The sequence below is a fragment of the Atractosteus spatula genome, chromosome 2, assembly GCF_055471065.1.
Source record: "Atractosteus spatula isolate fAtrSpa1 chromosome 2, fAtrSpa1.hap1, whole genome shotgun sequence".
Classification (NCBI taxonomy): domain Eukaryota; kingdom Metazoa; phylum Chordata; class Actinopteri; order Semionotiformes; family Lepisosteidae; genus Atractosteus; species Atractosteus spatula.
In genome coordinates this window covers 33,766,488-33,782,924 of record NC_142707.1, presented here as the reverse complement: position 1 = coordinate 33,782,924, position 16,437 = coordinate 33,766,488, and the positions used below count along the sequence as shown (strand labels likewise).

The 16,437-nt window shown below is 35.4% G+C and overlaps 1 protein-coding gene across 1 annotated transcript in view; it reads left to right on the top strand.

Moving 5' to 3' along the window:
• The window catches only part of kif3ca (kinesin family member 3Ca), a 78,699-nt gene that overhangs the window by 5,412 nt on the left and 56,850 nt on the right, over positions 1-16,437 (top strand). The gene's annotated exons all lie outside the window — the stretch shown is intronic.

Below are 16,437 nucleotides of genomic sequence, written 5' to 3'. Positions count from 1 at the left end.
GTGCACAGTGAGTTATGTTCCTCTAGGGCTACACCCCGGCAGCTTTGTAGGGCTCTAGAACTGGTAAGAGCTTTAAACTGATCTAGTCATGCAACTAGTTAGTCTGGTCATGCATTTTTTTAATTTAAGTGTTTTTAATTTAGTGTTTTCTCTCCGTGCCTTGGTGATACAGTTTATGTAAAAGATCCTTTCGAATGTTTTGCAGGTTGTCACCTGTCAATGTTGCATCAGGGGATTCAGAAGGTATTAAAACGAGAGCATACAGTAAAGCAATTCCTCCTATCTCCCACCTGTTCTGATGTTCTCATGCTGCATCTTAAAAAAATATGTTTGATTTTTAATGCAACACCAAGCCTATGACACAGTTAGCTATTGCGCTTTTTTGCACTATGCTAACTATGTAGCAAAAAAAAATGCTGGGCTTTCACAAGGATAATGGATATACCGATAGCCATGTACCAGCAGTGTGAAGGTTACTTAAGATGTTTTTTTTCTGAATTTTTACAGTATAACCACATTTAGAAAGAACAAGTGAAAAGAAAAGAAGGGTCTGTGTATAGTTTGTGTGGTTTCCACAACTCCAGAGATGTGAGTTGTGCTTAAGCACGGACTTTAGCTGTAGAAAGGTGGATCACATGGGGATAAGCAGGATGCTGATTTGCACAGAGAAATAATGTATTTCAGATACCACAGATAGAAAACCACTACCACTACACTACACCCACAATGACTGGCTCAGGCAAGGGGGCAGTCCTTGCCTCTGGTGTATTATTGATAATACATTAGTTGAGTAGAAGTGGGTTTGTTGCTATTTCATTTAAATGTAAAACCAAAGAGTGAGGTGTCATTCCTTTTCTGGACTCACAAAAGAGAAATGTTTAAATTTGTTTTTCAGGAGATTAATAATCGTAGCAGACTTTTCATTCAGCTCCATGTTAATCTTTTTCCAGCTCTGTAGTTTGACTCCTTTTGGGTTTCATGTTTTGGGATGTAATTATTTTGTCGACAATCAAGGTTTTTTTTACTGCCTTTTTTATTGAATAACAATTCCAGTATGTAACTATGAGAGTAAATTAACAAAAGACATTTTCCCAGATATGTCTTTTTTTTTTAAAAAAAAAGCACTTAAGCACAATAACACTCTTTTGGAAGCAGTTTCAATCCTCCCTTGAAAGACTGGTTCTGTAATCAAGTTTGAAACTGTCCTTTGAAGTGCATGACAGACTTGCAAGTTTTGGCTTAATTGCAAAACACATAAGTGCATTGCATTTGACTATTTGGACTGCTCTACTCGACTCTTAAAACATTTCATCAGGCATAATCAATACTGTGAAATTTGCTTCTAGTTTATTACGAGCTTCAGAAAATGACTTACTTATCTACTGCAATCTAAAACTTTCTTATTCAACAGTTCATACAGTACACACAGAACTAGTTTCAGAGAATTTAACTGAAATCCACAAGAAATGTACATTTCATCCCTGTTCCATAGATGCCCTACAGACCATAAAAATAATATTTAATGTGCTAGACACCACATTGTGTTAACCTGTACATATCCAATAGAAGTCATACAATACTTTGAAGTTTACTTTTTATATGCTTTATTGTTCTGATCTTCTGTTTGTTTCCATTTGGTAGTTCCAGTCTTTTGTATTGTTGCTTTTTCATTGTTTTGTGCAAAAATGCTTGCTTTAGTCATTGTGTGTGGGATACAGTATATTCTTATGCTTAAGTAATCCATGATCTGAATATTAATTCTTGGTTTGTGAAGAACAACATGGGAAGACAGCTATACAGATGTTGTACCAAAATAAAACTCTTCTGCATGGTTACATGTCATATTTGTAATGAGTTTTATATCACACATGACAATGAAGGTACAAGGAACAATACAAAGCTAACTGACAGCATGATTAATGAACCATAATAGAGTTACTCATATATAAATATAGAAAACAGTTTCGCTTGTGTTCTTCAATGTGTTATTTTATAGGATGTGTAATGGGGGAGTCATTCCACAGTATTTTCCACATCAGACTGTTGATCAAGTCCAGTGTACTTCCACAGAGCTGCAGCTTTTAGTATTTTTTAGAATTTAGACCTTCCTTTTAATATCACATACAACCTATGCCTTGGCTGAAATGCATTGCTCAGTGTTAATTGAGCCGACATGATACATATACTACTGTACATACAAGTCCATGAATCTATTGGTATTGCTATACACTTTGCACTTTTAACAATAGGCATGTTGTTAATGTGTATTAGCTGCAGTAATTTTTTTCTACAGTATCTAAAAATCTATTAATCTCTCTAGATGTGCCATAAAGAGTTTTATTTCAATTAAAAGATTTAAAAGACATTTATTGCAATTAAAGAGTTTATTTCACAGGGGAATGCAAACACTTATAAAATGTTGGCTAAGAAACAATAATTAAAAAACAATAACAGAAAATGATTTAGATTTAGGTATTAAATTTAGGCTCTTCTTTATCTTAAAGTTGTCAATCAAATTGTCTATGTACAGACTGCATGATTTTGTATTTTTGTTGTGTAATACTGGAATAATGTGCCGTATAATGGATAGTCAATACTCATGAGCCTGTAGAATCTTTGCTGTCTGTGCATACTGATTCACCATTTAGGGATTTAAAAACACCCAGAGATCAAAATGACTCTGTTATTCCCTTCCTGTGATGTATGTGCTATTGTTTCTTGCAGAATTCTCTCCTTTAGAAAACTAAAAAGGCCCACTCCTGATAACATTCCCTAAGTATGGTTTAATCTAGCTGTGATCACAGATCAAAGATTTGGACAGGAAGCATGGTCTGTTCCATAGATTAGAGCAGGGATAAAAAAGATGGAATCAGATGGAATCTGAATGGTAACTTGAAATAATCTGTCATTCAGAGTAGGTAAATATCTTAAGCAGAGACAATAAAAAATACAGTCAATGATTTTCGGCAAGACCCCATGGACTTCAATTAAATAATACCTAAAGCACTGAAAAAACTGAAGTGAAACATTTCATTTTGGATTTTTTTTTATTTTAATATATGCTGCTGTAAAAGGTGGATATGAATTTTATCCCAATATGACTAAAATTGTCCCACTCTAATAACTGCGTGTCAGTTAATCTGTAAGCATTTAATACTCGAGGTCTTTATGATCAGTGCAGTTTTTAAACATAAAAACTCATAGCCCTGTCCACAAGTCCTGACGTACAGATGAGACATGGAGAAGAAACATATTAAATGTTACTTTTTTTTGCTGAACATGCAGTCAGTCAGAGGTCTTATGTCACTCTTTTTTGCTTCTGGTCGAAATTACTACCAATGCTGTTTTCTTCAAGGGTCATTAATGTAATCTAAATCTAGTTTTCCTTGAGCTTAAATGTGTTCCTGCTCAAGTGATTTTATGTCTTGTGGTCTAATTAATCTATCTAATGTTAATTAAAACTGTCCATTATTATTTACAGTACATAAACCTGTGTGCCTGACAAAATATGGAAAGTAACAGAGTTCTGCTAATTTCCTAGAATCTTGCTAATTTGCATCATACTGTAAAACTGTGCTATTTTGTGAACAAATTGTTGTTTTTTTTCAAAATCTAAAAATTAAAAAATGGAACAATACAACATTGCTTCCTGTCCCACAAAATCCCTCCCTAACACCACCACACCTGTGGTAATCTCCTCCATTTTTCCCACTAAGAATGCCTACAGCCACAGTAGGTGTTGTGGGCAGTAAATATCTGACTCTATCCCAGCTTGCCATGCCTGTCCTCCTCCCACTTCCGTGGATCGGAGCAGTAGCAAGCTCCATGTAAATACACCAAGGATCCTATGATTCCAGTGGAGGGACTGAGGAAGATCCCAATCAAGTTCCAATATATTTTTAGCCGAGGTCAGGCAAGCCAATCAGATCCGTGTCTCATGCTGGGACAGTCCAAGATTAAAGCCAGAAGAACCAGATGAGAGCAAGGAATGTTCTAGTTCAGCATAGTGGGCACACTAGAGCAGACTTGTACCTGAACAAAGCCACATTTGGACATCCCCAAAATATGTCCAAAGTACTCATAGTACTGTGTGGGCAACGTGTGCATAGAGCATTGTAACATCTACAAGAGGTTTCATTGTAACATCTACAAGATGTCAAGTTTGTTTTGTAAAATAAAAACAAATTGAATATTTTATATTGTCCCAGGAGATTCCTTCATTGAAAATATTCAAATCCTCATTCCAAATAATAACAAGAGCTATTGGTTTCTATAACGACTAACAGAAAAATAACTATACAGATAAATAGAGGAGGCCAATTCATTTTATTATTCCCCAAAGTCTAGTAGTGTATATACTGTACCTTGCTCCCCCAGGGGACTGTGTAGCTGCGTAAGTACAGTACAGAACAGCCCCGCAAGTAAAAAAAAATGAAAGAAGAGACAGGTTGCTTGTCAAGCCTCAAAGACCATCCTCATCAAAAAATATCTGCTTGACTGTACATCCCTTTGTTCTTCCAATGCGGAAAAGGGAAAGAATAAATGAAATATAGGCTACAACATGAGGTGAAGATGATCACTCGGTGCTATTAAGTAGTGATTAGCATTGATCTTGCTTTCTAAGGGAACGAGTACACCCAAACCATGCCAGGAGAATGCTTCCCATAACATTAGAGAACAGGATTTATGTTTATGGAGAACATGGAGATGGATAATTCATCTGACCATATTAAATTTCTCCACTGCTCAGTAGTGTATTTTACACCACTAGACTCGACAGATGTGATGAGAGGTTTTTGCACTGCAACAAGACTGTGGTATCCTGCTCCATTGAGTTACTTGACAAGTTTTTACAGTACTATATTAGGCAACATTCCATTTTTTCACAAACACTATAAAAATTATATTTATATAATATTATATAATATAGAATTTTTATATATATTGTGTAATTTTCTGTACAAATGTTTTCCTTTATTTCCAGTGGAGAGTTTCTGATTAAAATGGCTCCTTGTGCCCCAGGATGAAATTTCCAGCCAACCGATCTGCAGTTGACAGCTTATTTGTCTTGCTTTCCAAAAGTTTCGAAATGTTATATATATACAGTATATGTATTGGGTATACTGTATATACTGAACCTGCAGGTATAAACAACACATTGGTGTCAGAATATTTGTAAAATTGTTTACTTTACAAGTGGATGGATTTGTCTGGGAGTGTTGAAGCTGTCCTAGGTTTCTTTTGTACCATACCAGAAACAATTGTGCAAGAAAAAAATAGCACTCCAGTCTGTCAATGAAAGTAGACTTAATTATTTTAAGTTTTGTATAGTAGTCATTTGAGAGTTCCTTCACTGGAGCCATAGTGTTCACAAAACATACTTGAAACTCTCCAATGCAATTACTATACTTATGTAGGCCTTGGGGCAGTGTGCCACTCTGATGACTTACCTGACAAGTCATGACAATGGTGTATTAGGCAAGATTTCATTTTTGAACAAACACTATTAATTTATATTGTGTAATTTGCTTTACATATGTTTTCCTTTATTTCCATAAGCATTTTTCCATCCTGCAGAGTGTCCTTTTAACAGCATTGTCTTTATGGAAGGTAAAAGGTGAGGGCTTGATGTCGGGGTGTACAGTAGTCCTTACTGTGGTCTGTTCTATTTGTTTCTTGCCACTCTAACTGCCCTTAAGCTGGAATCACCTGTTCTTTGGCCTCGATCTGCCCTTATTCCATTACCTTCACATGATTCTGCACATCTCCCTATTTTGATTTGGTACCTTGTGTTTTACAGAAAAGCTCGAAGCCTCAGCTCCAGTTTCCGTTTTAAAATTGTTCCCAAGTGACTTTTGGTGGCAAGGATCTATTTTTAAAGGACTTTCCAGGTCAGATACAAGAAACAGCTACAATTGTTGTTAATATACAACAGCAAAGATCCTATTCATTTTTTGTGGGCTGTGCAGCTCCTCAAAAATGGTGCCTTCTTGTACTCTATCCATAGAGTATAAAACCTTTTCAGAGGTGAATGCAGCGCTGCTCTTGTTAAAAGAAATACTTTATATATCTTTTAAAGATGATCTCTTCCTCGTGTTTATCAACAATAATCTTCGTATTATCTCTTTACAGAATGGAATGTTATGATACAGCCCATCTTGGGATGTACTTGTATAAGACTCAATATACTCACAATACATTTGACGCATGGTGGTATCTCACAATAACTTAACACACGTACCATTGTCTATATAATCATTAACCCCCTAATTAATTCTTTATTATTTTTACAGTTGACAGCTGAAGGTGTAGCATTGTAAAGTAGAGATTATATGTGTTTAGTTCCTTGTGCTTTGTCTTTACCAGTCTTTTGTTTTTATAAGTATTTAATTATGCATTTCCTGCCAGCTGTGCTTTCACCATCAAAGTTCAAGGCTTGGACTTCAACAGTTAACAATAGGCAGCTTTAAGGGAAACAGTTGTGTTGTCACATTGACAGCTGTCCTACATTTAACTCTGGTGAAATGCAACAAGTTTCAGTTTGGCTTCAAGACTCGGCTATTGTACAAAAGGAGCATGATAGACCTAGAAATTATATCAGCTTTACAAAGGTGCCACTACTGTCTAACTGATGCCGTTCAGTTATCATTCACATCTGTAAGTAAGTAGCTTTCTAACCAGAAATGCAGATCAACTTGTATACTGAACAATCTTTGCTAATCCAGATTCACATCACAACTTATTTTTTTCCCTGCGTTTCTGGTGATTTTTCTGTACAGAAGCTGCTTGTGGGAGACTGTTTAGAAGGTTAACACTCTTCTTATGTTAAAAAAACCCAAATGCTGCTTCTTATTGTTAGACAATAACTTCTTGGTATGACATTTTTAAATCTTGTTCTTTCAAATATTTTCTTTCTGACCCCCAGACTATACAGTATGCTTTGTACAATACAAATCAAATGGTATTTCTATATTTGAGAATGGTACCTGTCTTAATAATAATCCTTCCAATTACATAGCATTTTTCTGGACACTCCACTCAAAGCACCTCACAAGTAATAGGGACTCCCCTCCACCACCACCAATGTGTAGCCCCACCTGGATGATGCGACGGCAGCCATAATGTGCCAGTATGCTCACCACACATCAGCTATTAGTGGGGAGGAGAACAGAGAGATGAAGACAATTCATAGTTGGGCATTATTAGGAGGCCATGATTTGATAAGGCCGGGGATAAATTTGGCCAGGACACTGGGGTTAACACCTCTATTCTTTTTAAGATACACCCTGGAATTTTTAATGACTATGGACAGTCAGGACTATGGTATTCCGTCCATCCATTTTTACAATATAGCGTCCCCATCACTATGCATGCAGTGTTATTGTTTGTTATGAAATACTTTAAGGATTTAGGACTCCAGATGATTAAATGACTTTAAACATGGATATCAATCAAAAGAGTGATCCTTTTTACATGCACGTGAACTCATCTGTTGCTTTTAATGAAGCTATAATTGTAAAAGGGCAGCTTAGTACTTTGTCCTTTTTGTAAAAGCACAGTTCTAATCTATTAGATAGAAAATGTTAGAGACAATATTTAATATTGACTAAAACTTACTGTCAGAATAAGTTCATCTGACTTTTTTGATGTATTGTCATAACTGTAATGACAGCTATTGAGATGGCACCAAACTGGATGTTACCTTAAATGATTTGATGTACTGTACATGTAGTATCCCTTTTTGGAAAATATATTAATTTGTTTATACAACTGTGCAATTTTAATGTATTTTTAGGTGATTCCTGAAATCCTTACATTTTTCTTAAAGTTAACTGTTTGAAATAGTTATTTTGTAGATTTTTAAAATTCAAAATGTTCTTTTTTTGCTTTCAAAAGAAAATGGTAATGTCACTTGAAGGCTGAATTTGGAGCAAAATGAACAGAGTATTTCTTATTGCAGCCCATGTGTTGCAAATGTTGATAATTATGAAGGGGATGCTTCTTATTTAATATTTGGTTTTCACTACTCTACTGATATGCCCTTCATGTACATGGCTGTTCTTTAACTTTAACTGGTGCTAGCATGGTACCAAGGCAAAGAGAGCTCAAATATAACAAAACTGTAAATGAGAATTACAGAAGCTGAGAGACATCATTTTAGGGCTTTATCTTGAAAGATCATTAGTTAATCAAGAAACAGCTTTGATAAAACTGCTGTTAAGGTTTGACAGCCAAGGTTTATAGTTACTCTAGCTATTTGATCTTATTAAGCAAGTATTGTGACCTTATCAAGCTTAAATAGATTATACATGTAAATAAAATCCTGTAATTTATGCATACATTAGGTTGCATTTGCTGAAGTCACAGAATGAGACCATTGTGTATCACTTCTGTAATTACATTTTTCTGTAGTCTGCTGTTTAGAGTAATGATGTTTTGTGTATCTTGAAACAAGCTCTCAACACTGCAAGCTTTGTCCTGCACAATGTACTAATGAGGCCTCAGAACAGCTGCAGTGAAACCCACCATCCATATCCTCCCAAAAAAGACTGACAGTGACCTGTTTTTGCTCTGTTCTTTCCTCTGAAAACCTCCTTTGTGCTGGTTCTGAACAATTATTACATTATCACCATCTCAGTCTCATTAAAAGCACATTTGCTCAAGGCTTTTTTGTGCAATAATACAGTTAATTAGTGGCAACAATAAATTTCAATCTTTGAACCTATGAAGCAAACAGAAATTTCTCTAGTAAATGCTGACAGTATTTTTGAAAGGAAGGAAATTGGACTTAAGACAACTCATTTAAGGAATAAACTTTAATTGTAGACTGCTGGACTTTTCACAGTTTGCATAGTACAGATGATGCATTAGGAGTCCATTCATTGCTTTGTTTTATCCAATAAATCTTCCACTGCATTGATTCATGTTCAACAAAAATATGCCCTTTCCCTCAACTGAAGTACAGTATTTGTAAGTGGCCCTTCACTGAAAACTTATGTGAACTGTTGGTGTATTTTGTTCTTCATACCAGTCTTACATTCGGTGTTTTCTGGGAATCCATATATCAAGCATATATGGTGGTGATTTTTAAAATATTTTCCTTCATACAAGTGTTCTCTTTTCTAGTTTCTGTAACTTTTCGCATTAAACACAATGACAATACAATATTTCAGTAAAAGAATATACAAAAATAATAAAACAATACATTAAATTAAAAAGTAAAATAATAAAATGGTGTTATTTTTGCATTGTATAAGAAAAGGCATATGTTAGCATAGGCATATGTTAGCCAAGTGGATTTAGAAGATTAATAAAACTGTAGTTCTATAATAGTGAAATGATTCTCTTTATTATTCTTTCTTAAGGCAGATGATATTTAGCAGGTATGTACAACATGGCACTTTCATTTGAATTTATTCAGCAATCCATCAGCTTAGCCTTACTGAGTCATTTTCACACTTAAAAGAAGGATCTGGTAGGATGAAATGTTGGCTCATTATGGTGGTTCATTAGAGAGTTTGCCTCCTGGGCCATTCTGAACTACTGCTTTAGCATGCTGAAAAACTTTTTGCTTCTCAGATTACTAATTCATCATTCACTCAAAGTAGGCTGTATCTTCCCTTGGAAAGTGTCATATTTATACACAGTGAGTCACTTCTAGACAAGTAAGGCAAATTTATTTTAAGCTTAATTTCAAAATTATGCTTTGCTTCTTGAATTTTAGTAGTATTCCCTTTGTAATGTAAGGTATGAGAGAAACACGATGAATCTTTGTTTTATAATATATTAAAGACTGAGTAGATCATCATAAAGCTGTATAGAAGATATTGCTTACAGTATATAAGATGGAAGAATCCTGAAAGTATTGCTGATTTTTTTTATTTTTCCAAGCTCTCTACATTCTTTAGTGTTTAGGCTGAGAGAAATTGAAAAAAAAAAACATAGCAAGATTTGGAGAATAAGACTGAACTTTGCATAACAACATTATATCCAGAAATTTTGTGTAATATATATTAATGGGATAGACTATAGCTCTCATAGTTTCAGATTATATACTTCTTTTCTAACAGCCATGTGTGGCTTGGTGACTACTGTGTGTTTCTTTTTAATGGACTCCCCAGTGCTCAGTTTTGCTGTCAGTAATATGTAAATTCCATATATCTTGTTTTTTTCTACAATTTAATTGTGGCTCACTAAAATGGAAACTTAGATGTGTGCTCAAGAAATAATTGATTTCATAACGTGTAGTAATCATCCATACATCCATCTTCTAACTGCTTTATTCAATACAGAGTTATAAGGGAGCTGGAACCTGGACAGAATGCCAGTCAATCACAGCACAACCTCAAACCAGGACCAATTTTCCTAGAAACCTATTAACCCACCAGTATGTCTTTGGACTGTGGGAGAAAACTGGAGCACCCAGAGGAACATGGGGATAACCTGCAAACTCCACACAGATAGCACACCAGGATCTGAACCCAGGGCTCCAGCACATCAGGGCAGCAATGCTAACCTCTTATTCACTATGCTGTCCTAATAATAATAATAATTTTATCATCATCATCATCATCAATGAACCACTAATACGTGCAGTAATTATCTTCTCTTCTTTCACATTTAATAACTTCAGTGACATCTTTTTAAATATTATCAGATAATTATTGAATTGGGTGAGAAATATATAGATATTCATTATACATCATAGCAAGGATCTATGTGTATGTTAAAAATCATTCTGAAACAACAAAAGACAAGTGTAGTAAATACAAAAACAAAGTGCCAAGAAATGAAGAGTTATCAGCCATGATATTAATAGACTGAAATTTGGATCTTGTCTAAAATATATTTGGTAACATCCAGTTCAAATGTGGTAAAAATTGCAGAGTCAGGTAAAGTCGATAGAGAAAGATATTGAATCTGTTGAGTCAGGAAAATGGAGGGAGAAGGAGTTCTATTTTCAGCTGTTCAGTACAAACAGACCTATTGAATTCAGCTGAAGAGTCCTCGCATGTTGGTGCGCTGCTCTCTTATTGCTCCCAGTCAGCTCATACCAGCCCCCTCTGTTGAAATATTAATGAGTCACAAGCCGAGAAAGAATGGTTTTGAAGTGTGTGGTGGGGGTGTTTTCATCCTATTGACTTTCCTGTTGAAGGAAAACAAAGCAACATGCATAATGTAGCAAGGAGACTTGTCTCTCCTTGTCCTATAGAAGAAAGTAGTCAACAGGAGGAGCAGATGCCATAAGTGTTTCCGAAGTACTGCACGTACATGAATTTCCCTAAATTCCAGAATATGAGATAGTGTCCACAAAAAACTGAGAAATAAAAATGGTAAAACTGTAAACCTGAAGTCCTGTTGTTAGACCCATAGATTTGCCCTTTCCTATTTAAAATTTGAAAGTTTATTTGGGATTATTAGTAACACGAAAATAAGTTATCTTTTGATAATAATGCTAAATCCCCTTTGATCATCTTTGGACTATGGTATAAAACTGAGGATGGTACCTTTTTTATAACAAACTAATTTGCTAATTCTAAGTTTTTACTGCATATTTTTCCCCATAATGTCATTTCTCATGCATACATGCTGGTATTTTATTTTCCTTTTTTAGAATTCTCATAGCGAACCATAAACCAAATCAGAGAAAAATGAAAGAAACAACAACACAAATTTATCAGTATACAGTATAACTAAATAACCATATACTGTAAAAAGATAAGACCACTTTATTGGCCATATACAATTTCTTGAATTAGGAATTTGTCTTTTCGCATACCCCAACTTGCCCTCCATGAGATACACAGATACACAGACAGGGAGAGAAGCTTGGGGTCCGAGCGCAGGGTCAGCCATTTATATGGCGCCCCTGGAGCAGTTGGGGTTAAGGGCCTTACTCAGGGGCCCAACAGAGTAGGATTCCTCTGCTGGCCGCGGGATACGAACCGGCAACCTTCCAGCCATAGGCGCAGATCCTTAGCCACAGAGAATAGAAACATGTGTGCTCACATTCACATATACTTACCAAAAGAATGGAAGAGTAGAGCAGACATAGTCAAGGAAGAGATGGCAGGCTGATCAAAAGACACAAAGACAACAACAGAGCAAGAGGCTTTTCAGTAGATCTAATTTTCTCGATTCTTAAAATATGCATGAAATTTTTAATCCCGGAAACAGTCAAGGGTGGCTGAGGATTTTAAATGATATCAACACATATCCAATTCAGGGGGAGAAAAGCATAGTACATGCACAGAAAGAATTTTTCAACTTTAAATGGGGTGTCAAAACTCAGACTGTAGTTAGTGATTTTAGAACAATTGTTATATGGTGAACATTATTTTATATATTTCTGAGAAAGATAGATGTGTACAAACAACATATATAACACAATATATGCATACAGATGTGTTCCTTTATTTCTTTTTCTTGACCATTTTATGCAACAAAGTACAAACATCTGTGCTTATCCACGTTCTTAGAGACTACATTAGCAGTTTGTTACTAATGCACTTATTTAGTTTAAGCAGTTATCTTGTAAATTCAGTGCCCTGCTGGGGTTCTGTGATACAAAAGTCCACTTTTAAAAGCTGACTTTTAAAGGTTTCTGTAATTACATTTGTTTATGTGTGTGCACTGTGATGGACTGGCTTCATATTGCAGTATATGAGAGAGATGACCTTCTTTGTGATCTGACCTTTAAAATTTTAGTATGCAGTAATTTCTTTTAAATTGACCAGTGATACCTAGGTGTATTTAACTTGATTTAGCTTCATCCATAGATTTAAAATTCTAAAACAAAGGCATCATGGGAGCTGAGCGGAATATGTAGCCTAAAAAATAAAGTTCATGAAAGCTAAAATGCACAAACAGCCAGTTTAGCTTCCTTTCATTGGCTCTCTGTGGATTCAGGAACAACAGTAAAAAAAATTCTGCTCACCTTCAGTATATGGGCTTGGAAAGTATGGATGTACTCTGCTTTGCACCTGTTTTTACTGGGATAGACTTTGGCTGCCCTGCGATCCTGTACTGGATAAAGCAGTTTAAAAAATGAATGGATTGATTATTTGATAATGTAAAATAGTTTAATTTATTAGAAAGTATTAAGCAAATGGACAAGGCAGTATCTAATTGTGCAGTTTAGAAGAATAACATTCTTTGTATTGCAAGATACCAGTACATACAAAATGTAGGTATATGGTAGCCAATTATTTTTATTTTGGATTTTTGATTCTTCATTTTGCTCTCCTAAGGAAACATGTAGCTGGTGGTGAAGCAAGATTGTCTTAAGTGTTGTCACTTTTCATTCCTTCTGTTATGTAATGCAAAGTTTCACATTTCAGTTCAGATTACATGCTGTTATGCGAGACTTTTAGCATCAGTAGACTCAAGGCATGATAAGCAAAGAAAAACAAAGATGTAGTGGCTGATTAAATCAGTGTCTTTTGGCTTATGTATAAATGTGAGTGCAGTTAAAGTTTCCACAGCCTTTTTGCCAGTTTTGTCACGAAGGTTTAATAATCAATTTTTTTTGTTTTTAATTCTACACATAGTTTTTTTCTGCTGCATTATGAAGGATGTACATTAAATAAACTATACTTTTCCTATTTCCTTGTGCTGCATGTGCTATATATTCTACAGTGAAAACACGAACTGCATTTTGATTTAGACTTAAGCTTTGCAATATCCTGTGATCCTGTGTTTGTTTAAATGCAATATAACGATCTTGCAGAAGTCCATTAGGTATGCCTTGTTTTGAGTAGTCATATTTTTTTTTAGAAAAGAACACATTTACTGGTTATTTTTATTATTTAAATGGAAGCCCAGGCAATACTCTAATTACCTTGGTGACTTTTTGTTTGTGTTAAGAAGCTTCTTTTTTACATACAGGTTGTAGCACCAAGGGGGAATATTTGAGTTAGATTTCTATTTTTTCCTCTTTTTTACCTATAAATATAGAAATTTGCCTAATTGCTTATGTAGCTTTTTGTCAAGAACCTCTAAAGTAGCCAATAGCTAAGGAACATGGAATGTGTTTTTAATTTGGTGATTGATCAGCAAGAGGCTAATAATCTAAGCCTGCTAGAAACTGAAAGGTATGTACATATGATGCTCTAGACTGCAAAACATCTTTTCTCCAAAATCTAGGTCATTTCTTCCACAGAAGGAATAAGAGGAGATAAGAGCAAACACATTGACATTTTATGGAATCAAAGGGGTTGAGACTTGGTGCAGAGGGACTAGTAATGTAGGGGGGCAGTTTATTATTTAAGTCCTTGAAACCCTGGTCACCATTCTTAAAAGTGCCTTGGAGAATGCTGTTTTTTCTTCTGATGTCTTGCTGGATTTGAAGGATGGCCTAATGCTCACTGGGGTTCCTGTTGCATTTTTTTTGTTTTATCTTTAAAGATATGACCCCATTGTTAGTGGAAACTCAGGATTTCAGAAATAAAACATTTAAATAATTTTAAAGGATGATTGATCAGCCTAGATAGTTTTTTTCATTTAGTACATTTTTGTCTAGCAATTGTTCTCCAGTGCTTGAAGAGCTGGTGGGATGATATAACAGTTTTTGCAGCCTACACAGCAGTGTCACAGTCACATCGTTACCTGTGAAATAATGTGATCACCTGAACAGTTCGGTGAGCATGGGCTATGTTTATAAAGTCTTACGTGGGAAGCCAATTATAACACAGGCAGATTGTCAACAGAAAGTTTTTTTCCAGCACAAAGAAATATCATGGTGACAACAGATGTGCTTGATGTGTTCCTAAGATAGCAGCAGCAAAACAGAGGAAACCAGAATTAAATATTTAAGACAGCTGCATAACTTCAGAAGCCACAGCATGTAATGGTATACCCAGAACCTCAGCAGGAGATCACTAGCAAATTTCTGCTAAAATATTTTTGAACAAAAATCCCTTTCTTTATCTGGTCGTAGAATTTATTTTATCATCTGATCAGCTGTGTGAAAGTTTCCATCTATCATTCACTGCAGCCATGGACAGACAGACCCCTTACTTTTTTTTTAACTTGAACACATTACTCTCTTGCTGAGTCACCTGCACTGGGTCCTCATCAAGTGTCTTATTATGTTCCAAATTTGTAAGCCCACATCATTGTTCATGATTACTGTTCCCTCTCCCCCTCCTACCCATGTTCTAATGAGATCCTTTACAAAATGTGTTAGGGAAGACTCGATAACAGGCGGCAAACCCTTGTTCTGCATCCCTGTGCTAGCTGCTTTCACAGAGACACCTGCTCTGCTGTGAATTGACCAAAAAGGGTGTACTGTCCAATGAATATTAGTCAAAGAGACTTACTGATCTGAGGAAAGCCACATTAAAGAGACTATAATGTTTTTAGTGCTATCTGTTGTTAAAAGATATGATTATTCTAGTTGTTAAATGTTATTTGTGGAGTGGTTTTGAAGGCGGATGGCTTTGTGTTTCCTGTCAATATTTCAGAGACAGGGCATGTTATAGACGGTATTTATACTGTATAGACAGATAGATAAGACTTTATTGATCCCGAAGGGAAATTGATGAATATAGAAATATAGATATAGAAAGAGTAGGTGGTTCTTTGAGTTTTTAGGAAGAGCTATAAGAGCAAGCTCAGGGGCGTTACGAAAATTGAGTTTTGAGAAAAAACTGTTTTTTTACACAAAAAAATCAATTATGTCAATTTGTGTACTTAGATGATAATTCTTGATGGCATGAAGGTATTTACAATTTTGGGAACAGGGTTAGCTGGTTAATTAATGTGGAAAATACGTATAGGTAAAATGATTGAGATGTCTAAAATAGACTTGATTTAATAATGTACAATACAGTATGTCAGGATATGTTTGGGAAGCTGATAAAGAAACAATGTGGAACATTTCTCATTTTGATGAGATCAGTGTTGGACTCTGCATGCCAGACTTGAGTTAGCCACTGTGTCTTTATTGTTACCTTAGTTGTGGTGCACCCTTGAAACCTTAGTTTCAAACGTTGTACAGTATATTCATATTATCCCAGGATGGGAGACATAGACAGGCTATTGAACTGCAAGGAATGAAGATGGAATTAAATGACTGTGTACATTTGATATGACAGGACAGTACTCCTTGTAACTTGTAACGAGAAATATTATTCAAGGGTGACTGAATCAGTCTCACACAAAGGTCAAGTATTTTGGAAAATAGATTCATGATGGACAAAGTATTGAGGTGAAGAGTTAGGCTTGGAAACGATCAATACATGTAAAACTCTCTGTTGTTTTTTCTTTAGTTCCACCATGTTTAACAAATATGTAAGTACATTTGGCCCATTTAGCCCATTTGGTAGTTAGAACATATTTTATCCAGGGATTTTATCCAGCCTTCTGTTACCATGTTCCAGGTCCCGTGACCTGCTCTCAGTTATAAATGCAATTTCACGTAATTTCCACTGGTGG